Genomic DNA, 12,849 nt, shown 5'->3' with positions numbered 1-12,849 from the left:
TGCCAGATACCAAGGTTGTATTTAATTTTATTGTTTTTAAACAAACTGAAGCTATGTTCAACTCACTCTTAAAATTTAGATACTCCTGTGGAAAGACGTAAAAAGACTAAATCCCTAGACAACAAAGAAAAACCAAAGTCCTCCATCCTAAACTGTCACCAGGATGTACAAATCAATTAATTACAATGCACAAATATTAGCTAGGTTGCTTATTGGTAACGTAACATGTAAACTTAAAACGATACTGCACTGAAGGTTCACTTTTCAGGTATGCTGTCCTGTACTAGCCTTAAGTATCTTTCCCTGCACAACTATTAAAAGTGCTTTCAAGTATGTGTACACAGTGTACATTTCTCAAGAATTATACGTTTGAACATTCGAAGTTCTGACTTCTTAACTAAATTACTTGTAGTTACAGATTGCCTCTTGGTCTCTCACAATTTTAAAGTGATTTAAAAAAAAATACAGTAGTTGCATATTTACATGTTAAAATGGAAATGGTTATGGTTCCAATCTGCTTCTCATAACATACAAAAATATCAGTTATGCATAATTCTGGTGGGCACCGCACTTTATTATATTAGCATTAAAAAAAAAAAAAAAAGACAATTTTTCTTTACCAGAAGTTTATGAACTAGTTGGAAAGTTGATCTATAAATCAGGCAAAGAATTTCCCTATTAATGACTTTCTCTCTTGCTTCAAAGTATCTATTGCACAGAGACTTCATTGAACTGGACTGCAAAAAAGAAGTTACACAATAACATTCACCTTACTTGTTGCAGTTTTAATTTACTTCAGTGTATTATCACATACTTCAAAATCAGTAATCGGTAACCTTATATTTGAAATTCCTTACCTATTTTTCAGCAACAAAAACATTCAAGTATTTCAAAAACAATTGTTTCTTTAATAACATTGCAAATATTAGCTTCATTACAAATAAAATGAAATTAATTATCTTGCTATCCAAGAACAATGTAAGTTTCCAACAACAAAACCACCAAAAAATAAAAATGGACTTCAACTTTATGTTAATTTCATTATGCACGTAAGACTGTTATCTCTGTTCAATTGCTCAATAGTTCAACATTGGCAACCCATTTGAACGTCCCCTACACCAAAAAATAAATAAATAAATAAATAAAATAAATCATTTTTAACTGTGTTACAAAATTCTGTCATTTTGATAATACTGAGACCCCCAACTGCATCCCATTATATCAGGCACTACTTATATCGACAGGAGATATACAGTAAATGGGAGATTCTGTCCTGAACAGTGACAGAAAAGAGAAGAAAGAATGTAGCACATAAATAAAAATACAGATTGTAGAGCTGAAAGTAAGCATTTCCTACTCACATGGGAAGACCACAGCACAGCTCAATATTACACCAGATCTCATGCTGCCTTCTAACACAGAATTCCTTCCTTGGTATCTGCATACATGAGGCTTTCCTTGCCTTTCCGCAGAACTCACAAATTATTAAAACTCAGAGCAAGACAAGCAAGATATTTAGGACCTCTACGCTCTTCTTCTAATTAAAATCTTCAAATTCAAATTAACACGCTAAACAGCAAGTTTCAAGCACCACAATGTGAGCTCGTCCCTTACTTGCTGCTAACAACTTCCTTTCACTCAAGGTCTACGGAAGAAGGCTTGAAGCAACAAGTTTTCCTCTAGTGAGTAAAGGAAGAAGCTGTCACCTGAAACTTTCCTTTGCCATCTTAGAATATAATTACACAAGTATGACCGGGGAAATTAATTGCTAGCATTATCCCCATCTCCTCATGACGTTCCTAATTCTTAGCTCACCCATTCACCTAACAAGAAATCCAAGAGCTAGAACGTACATCGTTCCATTACAGTCTAATAATCATAGGAGAGTACACGCATTCACACTCTTAACCATTCATACGCATGTACGTACGTATATTTACGTGCACGGCGACACACGAAGCCCAGTACATTTATAGCATACAGACAGACAGACACATACGTACTTCCGGATTAAATCAAAATATTTGAAAGAAAATTTTGACCACAGTCATGACCTGTTAATGAGCCATTTGTTCAGGCTTTTCTTTGGAAAATACAGTCATGACCTTTACTATAGATATTAAAAAAAAAAATAAAAAATAAATAAAAAAAAAACTTGTTCAGCAAATTTGTAATGTAATCCAATAATATGAGCTAAAAATGCCCCTTCTACCTGAAGGAATAGCACCTGCATAAGTAAAATCAATGCTCAGCACTCTAGCACCAAGGAGTGAAATAAGTGCCTGTTACAAGAAGAGCTGAGAGGGGCCAGCACAGCCCCAGGCAGCTGAGCTCTTTATGGCCTTTCTGCCACACCTCTTCCTATGGCAGGCTCTGCAGTGCTCCTTCCTCTGCCATTTCTCTAATACTAATCCTCACCTCCATGACAGAAGCTACAAGTCCCGTGAAAGTCCAAGCAAACCCATTAGTAGCACAGTATTCCTGTAGGTCAAAACAAGTGCGGGAAGGAAAGCCCACCTTCACCTCCAGCACCATGCCTTAATATGACTTCAGGCAAAACTTCCCTTCTGGCCTCCAGAGCCTCTGACCAACACCTTTGCTCTGCTTCCAACTCGCATGGGTGTCATCACTGCAGTCATCTAACTGCTTCTGAGGCCAGGTTTTCACAAAATAATAGATTAAAATAATGGGAATGCTGTTTAGCAGAGAATGGATTCTGCGGAGCTCTGCGTAGTACCAGAGGCACCGATGCCCTGGAAGAGCTCACAGTGCCACACTTGCTTCCCCTAACTGGAAATTCAGAACCACCTTTCAACCAAAGGTAAGATTTCATTTTCAATTTAACCTGCCCTTATTCTTAAGCTGTATTTCTGCAGGCATATTTATCCCGTGCTGTAATTTGTCTATCACCAAATTATTGCATGTTTTATTGTTTGTTTTATCCTGCAGAGATTTTGTTGGTTTTGTTGCCTAAAGCAACAAGCAGAACAACAAACAGTTCCAAGTAAGCTCCTCTTACGCAGCTGTGGACATGCTAAAAATTTACCTCCTAAAGCCTGATCACAAGTGAAGGGTGCTTGGATTTTATCAGTCCTCAAAACAAAACGTTTTTACTTGTTCTGACATAAATTTGATGAAATTTGGATTTAAAAAAAAATAAATAAAAAAAAAAGCCTCATCACTGTAAAACAGAACTAAATGTCCTATTTCTCAGTAGCACTCCAGAAGAATGCTCTGGATGTTTGTTTAAATACAGAAAGCAAGCTTATGAAATAAAGTGCATAGACTTGTCAAACAAAAGCAGATCTTCGGCTCTTCACTGTCACTCGTCCACAATTCTCCTGATTTATATTAACAGGATTGCTGCCATTGACAGTCTTTTTGCTAATGCATGTCCCTTGAATGCAAACATAAAGCTAATTTTAGGAATAATGTAAGCATCATGGTAGAAGTACCCCCCACACACACACACTCAGTTATTAATTTTTTTCCCAATAAACAACAACATTTTCCTCATAAATATCAAGGAGGTAATTGATACTGATTATCTAATTCATTTTTAAAAGGCCAGCCCCCTCATTTCTCCACATTTAAAGAGAGCTGGGCATCAGTGTGGAGCAGCAGGTTGAAACACTTCAAATAATTGACGGGACAATGTGCAGACTCCAAGAAGCTTTCTTGTATGGGTATCTTCTAAATCTAATATGAAGCTTTTCTCTGAGTTTATAATGTGTGAGATATGGTCCAATGACTTGTTCGTTACAGTCTTTTTCCCTCCCTTCTGTTTTCACGTTTGGGGGGTTGTTTCTTGTTTGTTTTTGTCTCTAGTACACATTTGGGTCTATTGCCTTCCTTAAATCCCAGAATTTGTGGTAAGAACTTATCTAATAAACGATTTTCTAAGTGTCCTAAGGTATGTTACGTAACTCACAACTCCTCCTCAGATAAATAGCTGTTGCACTGAGGTGTTCAACATCTTCACAGCAAAACAAGCTTGTTTCAACAGTTTAAAATGGAGAGATCAGCCTATATTGGTACATCTAAATTACAACTGCTTAGGCAAAGTGCCCTCAATGTGGTTTTCGGATTCACCAAGCAGAGATTACTGAAAGACATAACTGCTTGTTTTTCCGAGACTACTTTTTTGGAAGAGCGGCTTTGCCTGCTATGAAATATTTTCCAAATCCCAACACCTAAAGCTGCTATATTGTACCTTTAAAAGTAAATGTGTGCACTTTTCAACAATAATACAGTAAGTACTACCCCATCACACGCTGTAAGTGCCATCTCCACTGCACCTATAGAGAAACAGAGCTACAGAATGAGGCCTTAATTGAGCCCATTCACAAAGAATGTCTGTAGCATAACTGCAAGGAAAACCCTGACTTCTTGAATCCTTATGCCTTAACCACTCCACCAACATAAACACTGCACTGCTCCTTAATAATTATTTCCTAAGAAATAAGCATAGCATACTTGAAAACTGCAGCACAGATAAGACTGAAACAGCTGTTCAGCTGCTTACACTTACAGATACAAACAGTACACAGAGCATAATCCACCTGGAGTTTTCAGAAGGTTTTGATGTCAATGCTATTCAAACACATCTTCGAAAATGTTGAGTCTATAATCCCTCAGTATGTGACAGATAAAGGGTTCCTTATTGATTTGAGGCCAGGATTTCAGCATAGTGTACCTCATGCAAACTTAAGGCTTTTTATGTTGTTTCTTTGTCTGGCTACTCCTTTTTCACTTTTAAACACGCAATCTGTGACCGTAAGACTTCAGAAAAAATCCAGAACTGTTTTCCTTGTAATTCAGTACACCCAGATAAAGCCATGCTAGAAGGTTATTATTGATGTTTTGTTTGTTCTTGCTATACACACTATCTATTATATGTAATCCTGGGATGTTCTGAAAAATCATTGCTAAAATTAAAGACCTTTTGTTTGAACTTGAAGTTTTGGTGACTGAAAGGCATGTGCCATTAGAAGAAAAGTAACAAAAAACCTGCAGAAGACTGTGCCTCCTTACTCCTACCACTTTTTGCAAACAAGCCATTAAAAAAGTGTGCTACGGTAACATCAACAAATTGGTTCAGGAGCCCCAGATTAGGATTCACAGGGCTTTCCTGGGACATATCTTGCCCTCCTTAGCACTGCCAGAGTTGCATCATGATCTCATTAAGTTTATTTAAAAACTTTTCACCCTATTTGTGTGAGAGGCTGCAACGAACAGGCTGTTTTGTAAACCATGCAAGTCTATTTGTGTTCATGCAATGCTTGAGATTTGTCTACATATAAATGTTATGCTTAACTATGCTGATTTAACTTAATCAGCTCAGGCCCTGTACTGTGATGAGACCTAAAACTGTTTTCTATGTGTGAAGTTCCTCGTGTTATGGAAGAAAGCCGTGGCCCTTTCCTGCTACTGGAGCTGCATCCCCATCCAGGTGACACCTGCACAACTATTTCAGTAAACCTAGGATGTAGCCAAAGCACTTACACTTCTCTAGAACCTGTGTTTAGGACAAAACATAAACCTGAAAGAGCAGATGCTCCTCAGAAGTTTTGGTAAGAGATTTCATTAGGAAGTAAGATACTATTATTTTTGATGTGTACCATTTTCGTGCTGAAGGAAAGTTCCAGATACACTAGTCTCTAGTGGAAGAGAAAATGGAATGAGTACCAGTAGACCCATTTCCCTCAGTTTCTGTGTCATCCCAATGGCTGAGATGGTGTTTCCATTTACGTGGCAAACAACCACTAACTTTGAACGCTTTTAAATAGCATTTGTATGTACATATTTATATTTGTTGCCTAGGAAATGAAAGGCTGAAGATGCCAGGTTATCTATCAAATCCTAGTAAATATCTGAAATTTCAGAAAGTGTTGAAAGCATCCCAGAATTTCTTTAAATTAAGGATGAGATTTCAGCATTTTGCAGAATATAATGCCTCTTCATTTTTATAGTTCAGAGCCAGTGCTATCACATAGCAATGTGAAATATTAAATAATTTTAAATTTTATTAAATGGAAATATCTGATAAGAGATTTTCATTGTTGATGGCATTAATGTTTTTATAAATGAGCAGGAACCTCCATTCTGGGGCACTAAGCATGGGGATAGGGGGGAAAACAACAAATATTTAGGTACTACAAAGCTCCTATAAAATGCAGTTTCATTAATAGAATTTCAACAGATGTAAACAGTTTTAATGAACAAATTGCTCTGTAAGCAACGGAAAGGTTCACAGAGGAGTTACCAGATCTGCACTCCATCACGCTCACATGGGTCCGACCACAATAACTTCCACTTTCTGCTTGTATCTCCTGTAACCTCCCCCTCCAGTTTCCCCTGAGCGCGGTAATACCAGGAGCGCTGGTTCCTTTCAGCCCTTCACCAGGGCATGCAGCTGGGTGCTCAGCAGGGCAACACGCAGCACGTGTTTCGGACAGAAACGATGAGAAGCTGCCTGGCTGGCTGCAGGTCCTGCTGCATGCCTGCTTCATTCCCACCAGTGCAGAGGAACACTTGGGATCACTCTCTTTTTCCTAGCTAGTCACCAATTTTCCTGAAGCTTGCAAAAAAATTGGGAAGTTTAGGATTCCGGAATATTGGGCAACAGGACATGGAATATCCTAGATGAGTTTTCAATTATGGACAGATAACATTGTTTATATATGGAAACTTTTAGGTACTATATTGTTTCCTCACAAAATGCCTGCAGATTCAGAGATGCAAAAACACACAGAAGCATAAGAGTTAGATGTGTATGTGAATGACAGGGTGGATGCAAAAGGTTGTGTGCTGTTACTCATATTTTTGGTTTTTGTATGTTGTTTATAATGGCTATCATATGAGCATTATACACCTTATATATGCATATTCATGTCTGAATTGAAGCTCTTAGGAAATTTAGCATAAGGTAACAAAAACGTAGAAACACTTACAGATAAGCATTTAGGCTTTTCCCCTCTAATTTCTGATGTCCACTGTGAAGCAAAAGCTGTCTGAAATGGTCAAACTTGTCTTAAACAGATATGTTTTTAACTAGGTATCCAGATGTGATACACGGTCTAAAAACTTTCTTGTCTCATATCCCTTCTGAAATAACAATGGATTTACAACTCCCTCTCAATAACAGAAACAACTTCAAGACCAGGAAGGTTGCATGATATACCCTCATTCAGTGTTGTTTAGATCCAAGAGCTCTCAAAGTTATTAGCATGGCATGAGGCTTTTGGAACTGCCGTATATTTACCATTGTTCATATTCAAAATCTCAATTTAAATATTTTGAAGCTTTCTGAAGTTTTATTAAGGAACATTTATTGGTTATTAAATCACTTCCCACCCTGTTGCTCTAGAGGACAGCACTGCGTGCTCATTCATCCTCTTCAAGGCTTGGGTGGCCTAACAGAGTCTGTGGCTGGTCGCAAACTCCACTTGCTAGATCTATTTACCTTACTTCTGCCATTTCATATGGAATTATTTGTCGGTTTCAGTGCCATTCCTTCCTCTGAGCCAGAGCTTTCATTTTGCTTTATTTTTATCTTTAAGTTTCATTTTGTCTCTTCAAGGGATAAAGAAAGGGAGGAACTAACTGCAATTGTAAATTCGCATGTCTCCCATCTCTTTGTGACAGCCCTCTAGATAAGTACGGACATTATTAAAAGTACAATGATACGCTCCTTTGTATGCTAATCTTTCTCCAGATCCCACAAATAAGCACCAAAAAAATATATATATTTATAATACGGAATTTCAGCTTAGATGGTCACAAATTAACCAGAGAGGGCTATAGGTTAGTTTAAACAAATTACTCACATTTTCCATTTTTGCACTATACCGTAAGAAATTAGATAGTTAATTTTAAATGCAAAACTTTGTACAGCGTGCAAATCATGTCTGTATGTCAAAGTAAAATAACAAACCTAATGAGGAATGTTAAAAAAGCAAGACCCATTAGTTTAAAGATACATGGAAGCAGCCAAAGATGACAAACATGCATAAAATTCAAAACATGATGGAAAAGGGAACAGGCACTGAACCACATAAATCAGTGTTTTGAATTCTATTTCTCTGTGGGTATAATTGTACCTTAGTTTCTTATAATGATTTATTGAGGTAAATAGTCTGTATGGTTTAACAGCTACAGCTTCAAAGTGTCAGGCACAGACTCTCCTTTATTCATGAGGCAGCTGAGTATTGGGATGTGAATTAGCTTCTGTATTCTGGGACTTGGCAAAGTTTGTTTTTAAGGTCCTTATAAAGGATTCATGTTGATGCAGCTATTCAAATGTGAAAAACACTGTGCTGTAATGGATGAAATAGAAAAGCTTTACAGTAATTCTGGAGAAAAAAAAAAAAAAAAAAAGTAAAAACATTGAAATAAACCATTCAGAATTACCTTCGGCAAAAGAAAGGAGTGCCCTAGAGTTAATTTTAATACATTATATCATTTTGGGGAACACGGGAAAAAAATTACTGATGAAGTACAGAAGTGTGAGGGGATTCCATAATTTACTTTTAAGTTAAAATAAAAGATATTATGGAAAAGAAATGGTAGAAGTTTAAGCTGTGATATTCTCACTTAGGGTTGATTGCCAAACCACACGTTCTATTGCTCTCAGACCAGGATAAACCAACCATTAACTAATCAAAAGAATCATCATCCATGAAAGCTATGATGGCATTTTAACAGTTCTTAATCTATTAATAAGAAAGAATAATTTGCAAGAGATATTCCCTCTTCTGTTTATATTCACAGGGCCATTCTTAGCAGAAATTATATGTAGGCTCCCGTGGTGTAGAAACCCCATGAAAGCCATGAAAATTCACTAAGCTTCCTTACGTGCAGTGCCAAGATATTCAGCAGGAACTTTGGTCCTTGCCAAGAAACACGTGTGCCTCAGATACAGAAGCTCTGCATGTACCGGTATTTCAACATTCCTGGAGAGAAATGTGACCCCTTGATGCATACACTGCTTTGCTGGCATGCTTGCATTCCTCCCCATCTGTCAGAGTGGCATCCTGCCTTCTCACAAGGTGGGATGCCAGTTTTGGAGCACAGGTGCCAACCAAATATAGGTTCAGGCTAATACTCTGCAAAATGCGGCAAATGACATTTCACCTGCGAGAAGATCGTCCTACCTCTGACCCATGCCAAATAGGATTGCATGCCTCATTAACAAAGGGGGTCATCTTCTGAAAATCATAGGCAGCACCAGAAATGCTGGTTTTCTCTGTAATATCTTCTAGCTGAGAGTCTTCAGCTTCTGAGGCTTCGTTTACAAGACACCAGATTTTCCTAGCATCGCGGACATACAGACCTTTTGAGAAAGCTGCAATAGACCACGGGCAGGGAGAAGTTGAATTCATCCCCCAGAATTCAATTCTGCCAAATTCCAGGATTCTTAAAAAGGGAAGGTGAATTAACAGTGAGGGAAAAGCATAAGTAAAGACTGGTGTTATCTTTAAGGGGGTCTGCTGGCAACACAAAGAAAGCTACCTTTATTATGACTGGCAAAAAAAAAACCAAAACAAAACAACAACACTTGTTAACCACCAAAGTACTCACAGAATCTTAAAATTCTTAAGAGAGAACCAGATGTTTCTATAAGAAAATCTGACATAAAATACAAAAAAAAAATAATCCTAAATTAGCTTTTAGTTTGAGAATTTACATAGACGTGAAAGCACACTAGTAATGAACAGCCATTGAATGAAAACTATTTGATATACAATGAAAATACTGGTGAATATTAAAAAGTATCTCAATATCCTCAGAATAAAGTATGTTTCAAACTCCTTTAACAAAAACATTCCACACTCTGTAATCTAAAAAGAAAAATTAAATATTCACTTGATCAATAAACAGAATAACCCAAAAATAGTATTGGTTTTGCTTTCAAATTAGCTTAGCTCACTTGATACATAAATCTACACAACAAAATCAAGGCACTGTTAGTCTAAAAAAAAAATAATAATAATAATACCTCCTTTCCGGAAACAACTCGTTTTCCCTTCTTTGGCAATTTATTATGATTTCTGTAATTTATTTATCCCAGGATGCACCTGATATATTAGCAGCTTTAGGTGATTTCGTTAAACTGATTATCCACAAATGAGAGTCGTTATGCACAATTCTGCATTATTTAGACTATGCTGAGAGTATGCCACCGCTATTCCCCAATGGCAAACTCAAATCTATTAGTTCTCACTAGCACAAAATTAGAAGCCAATACGTTGAATTCTATAATTTTAATTCAATACATTAAGATGCAGAGCCCTGCATCTGAGATAGAATAACCCCACGCAGCAGGACAGGCTGGGGGCCAACTGGCTAGAAAGCCTATTTGCAAGAAAAAAAAAAACCTGGAGGTTCCTGTGGACGACGAGTTCATCGTGAACCAGCAGTGCGCCCTGGCAGCAAGGAAGGCCAACAGCACCCTGGGCTGTTTTAACAGAAACACTGCTGGCAGGCTGAGGGACCTGACAACTCCCCTCTTCCTGGCACTTGTCAGACTGCTTCGGGAGCAGCGTCTCCAGCTCTGCTCTCCCCAGTTCGAGAAAGATGCTGAAAGAGTGGAGCACATCAGCGGAGGCACCGAGGCAAGCGGCAAGACATACAAGGAGGGGCTGAGATAGCTGGGTCTGCACTGCCTGGGGAACAGCCGACGAAAGGGAGAGCTTATTGCTGCCTGCAACTGCTGAATGAGAGAGAGGAGGGAGGATGAAACACGGAGCCTCACAGAGGTGCACCGTGAAATGACAAGAGGCAATGGGATGCAAGGGTAATTATGGGGAATTCCCATTCAATATAAAGGAAAAAAAATACCATTGAGGGTGGTCAAACATTAGGCCAGGTTGCCAAGAAACAACGTGGCATCGCCATCCTTGGAGATACTCCAAACCTGGCAGGAGGTGGCCTGGGCAACCTGCTGAAATGGGACCTACGTTGGGCAGGAGGCAGGACAAGACGAGCTCTGGCCATCCCCTCCAGCCTACACGATCCTATGCTTCTGTGATATACATGGGTTTGTGAGATACACCTACCAGTTTTGACAGTGCCTTAGACCGAGGTATTTCGTAGTACCACACTCTAAGCATTCACTAAACTATTTAGGGCCAGCATACAGCCTTACATTTGCTTTTTTTCGGCCTTCCACTCAAACAAACAAAACATCTCAGTCTTCTGTACCAAACGTACTTCTAGTAAATTAACAGCATCATATGGGGCATTTTTACAAAGCCTTCCCAAATGCTTTAGGAATAACGGATTATTTAAAATAGGAAAAGGCACCTGGTATGTCCTCAGAGCAAACAAGGACAATGGCCTAAAGTCAGTAGAAAAGCGTATTTTTCTTCCTGGCACATTGTGCCTGTGTCCTGATGTAAAGCTGCTTTCTAGGCAGGATACGATTACGGTCTCAGACCTATCAAAAACATCATGACATAAAGAAGGACATAATCTTTCATGCCTAGGTTAATTTAAGATTTATTATTTCAAACACTTAAAAATACCCTGATCCCTGGGCTACAAATTCCTGCGCTCAAAGTCAAAATGTACATAAATTGCTGCAGTCCTGCACCTGCAACTTAACGTTGTTTATTATAAGAGAATGCATTCCAAAATCTTAAAGTCAGCCGCAGTGTAAGGCAGAATGCACAGTAGGTTCTTGGCAAAGTTGACAGATAGTTTATAGTTTATTAATACTGTGTATAGCTCGAAAAGTTCACTACATTAATTTTAAAGACCTGATGGAAGAAATAAGATGTTGGTGTTAAGCAGGTAAAAGAGGGTAATGAATTTCACTTTTATTTTTGTATTTATTACAGTCACTCAAAACCAACAGGCTGTGACTGATACCCAATTAATAATCCATGGGCCCAGTACACGGACAAAGTGAAAGAGCAATTATCTATTTGCATGTCTTTTCGTACAGTGAAAATCTTACAGTAGCAAACCTCAGCGCTGCCAAGGAGACAGGCTGTCTACACGTGAAGTAGCACAAGTCACCAAAACACAGCCCAACTGGCTGCAATAAACCTGATTCAACTTACGGGCTCCTGTAAATAAGAGAGGTAGTGAATGATCACATACGTGGAACTAACACAATTGGGACACAAATTAATGAAAAGACTTTTGCAGGAGGGAAAAAAAAAAAAAAAGTGATGCAGTGGCCACAGACAGTACAGCTCTAACATGGAGAAGCAGATTATTGTCGATCTTCAAAGTTTATTTGGACGTTGGGTGCATATGAAAAGCCTGTGTGTTCCACTGAGCATGAAAGTCAAACAGAAACATTTATTTTCAAAAAGGACTCTGCCTCGGGAGCTATGCAAATATATCAGAGCTTTAACGCACCCCTTTTTTCAAACCTTTAGAATCTTTTCCAAGTCATTTGGTATTGAATTAAAATTATACCTATAAAGACAGCTGGTGTTATTTTTTGTACCTTTCTACTGACTCGTCCACAAATGTCACTGACCCTAAGGAGGAGCAACTACTGCAGTCACACAGGGTGAGGAAGGAGAGCACGCAGAGCCACGGTTTCTCCCCTACCAATTACATTTCTTTCTAGTTTCTCTTTGCCCACACAGTAAAAGATTCAAAGGTATTAGGAAGAGGAATAATTATATGAAAAGACAAATTCTGTATGCAGACAACTTTCAACTGACTTCAGAGACTTTGGCTTTCACAGCGCTACATGACTCAAAAAAGTACAATGTTGATTTTGTTCAACCTTTTCCAGAGAATTTTCACTGAAGCATGTAAAGGAGTGGTTTGTCCATGCCATTTTCAAATTACCCAATAATTTAAATTCCCTAATAGAAACAGTTG

This window comes from Aythya fuligula, chromosome 5 (genome assembly GCF_009819795.1).
Source record: "Aythya fuligula isolate bAytFul2 chromosome 5, bAytFul2.pri, whole genome shotgun sequence".
In the NCBI taxonomy this organism is placed as follows: Eukaryota; Metazoa; Chordata; class Aves; order Anseriformes; family Anatidae; genus Aythya; species Aythya fuligula.
Note: the sequence above shows the minus strand (reverse complement) of the source record.